At 55.2% G+C, this 2,026-nt stretch overlaps 1 pseudogene; it reads left to right on the top strand.

Moving 5' to 3' along the window:
* The first annotated feature begins 1,546 nt into the window (after positions 1 to 1,546).
* LOC108802870 overlaps positions 1,547 to 2,026 on the top strand; it is an 8,119-nt pseudogene continuing 7,639 nt past the window's right edge.

The following is a 2,026-nucleotide window of genomic DNA, read 5'->3' as shown; positions in this document are numbered from 1 at the left end:
GGGCTCTGAATTCCGGTGATCTGGCAGTGATTGGTTAGTGAGGCCGGTCAGAATATTAATGGTCCATTGGAGGGGGCGGAGCTAAACCTTCAGCTGCTGAGGGGCCCTGTCCAGCGCGTGTCACCTCTGCTCGTGTTTGTCATCATGTGCTGGGTTCGGATTGTCCTGATCTGTGACAGGTCCTCTTTACTGTCAGACATTTTATATAAAAAGAGCATTTCAGACGTTTTTCTTATTTGAACCAAAAACCACCAGAAACGTCCCCGGACATGGAGTTGTCACCCACCTTAAAGAGGACCTGTCACCCCTGAGGATATGAAAGAATCTGAACTCCGGGAACAGAAAATATCAACTTAAATCTATTCCCCGATATCCCCCCAGTGTGCACCGAACGCCTCCACAGACCCAGATATTACCTTGTAGAAGTAGCAGTGACATCATCACTGGGCTGTACATAGCCTGAGCGGAGCTGTGGGAGGGGCCCAGCAAGCTCCACCCACTATATAAGGGGGGCATGGACAAGACCAGTCACCCTGCACAAGGAGAGAGAGCGGCAGTGAGCGGTCTTTATTACAGGAGGGGGCGGAGATCAGGCCAGTCACCCTGCACAAGGAGAGAGAGCGGCAGTGAGCGGTCTTTATTACAGGAGGAGGCGGAGACAAGACCAGTCACCCTGCACAAGGAGAGGGAGGAGCAGTGAGCGGTCTTTATTACAAGAGGGGGCGGAGACAAGACCAGTCACTCTGCATAAGGAGAGAGAGCAGCAGTGAGCGGTCTTTATTACAGGAGGGGGCGGAGACAAGACCAGTCACTCTGCAGATGGAGAGGGCAGCAGTGAGCGGTCTTTATTAGAGGAGGGGGCGGAGACGAGACCAGTCACACTGCAGAAGGAGAGGGCGGAGCAGTGACCGGTCTTTATTGCAGGAGGGGGCGGAGACAAGACCAGTCACCCTGCATAAGGAGAGAGAGCAGCAGTGAGCGGTCTTTATTACAGGAGGGGGCGGAGACAAGACCAGTCACACTGCAGAAGGAGAGGGCGGAGCAGTGACCGGTCTTTATTGCAGGAGGGGGCGGAGACAAGACCAGTCACCCTGCATAAGGAGAGAGAGCAGCAGTGAGCGGTCTTTATTACAGGAGGGGGCGGAGACAAGACCAGTCACACTGCAGAAGGAGAGGGCGGAGCAGTGACCGGTCTTTATTGCAGGAGGGGGCGGAGACAAGACCAGTCACCCTGCAGATGGAGAGGGAGCGGCAGTGAGTGGTCTCACACGGGATCACTGCACAGATCGGGAAGAACACGCATGACTCTGGTACGAGGGGGATATTTGCTGATCCCGGAGTTCACATGTAAGCTTTGTTTGTTCTGTGTACGTGGATTGTGTGGAGCGGACTCCGGAGCCGGGATCTGGACACGTGCTGATAACACGCCGTCTTCCGGCTCCTGAGTGAACCTAACAGAGCTGCGCAGCCGTGTACATTCCTCGTCTCCGCAGAGCTCCATTGCGTGTTACCGCTGAGCACTCAACAAATGGTGGCCGCGACCAGCATGCGGGGGCTCCTACACCCAACAAACTTTATTCATCCGGACAATGTGAACACAAAGTCCTGGGACCGGCTCGTAGAGGACTCTCCAATTAAAAGAAGACAAGTGGGTGAAATATGTTGGAGGCGGTCCTAGGCAGAGGAGGAGGAGGAGTTGTTGTTCAGGTGGAGGAGGAGGAGTTTCTCAGGCCGTGACCTCCTGTTCATTTTGTCCGTGTGAGTAAAGTTTGTGGTGTTTGAATTCTCTGTGATCTGAGTCCCGGCAGTTGGCAGAGAAGTAACTGTCAGACGATCGGTCTCCCGCCTGGACGCGCGCTCCTCGGAGGGCGATGACCTGTCTGGGGGCCGTCATGTATCTCTCTCAGGTAGATCCGGAGTCCGTCCCGTCGCATAGGACGGGGCTCCATTGTTGTGGGAGGTCTGTGAGCGCCGGGTACGGTATAGTGGAGTGTTGGCTCCGCCCACAATATGGCCGACACCGCGT

The sequence above is a fragment of the Nanorana parkeri genome, unplaced genomic scaffold (genome assembly GCF_000935625.1).
Source record: "Nanorana parkeri isolate BGI_ZX_2015 unplaced genomic scaffold, ASM93562v1 scaffold3190, whole genome shotgun sequence".
In the NCBI taxonomy this organism is placed as follows: domain Eukaryota; kingdom Metazoa; phylum Chordata; class Amphibia; order Anura; family Dicroglossidae; genus Nanorana; species Nanorana parkeri.
The sequence above is the reverse complement of the archived record's forward strand: the minus strand, read 5'-3'. Positions and strand labels throughout refer to the sequence as shown.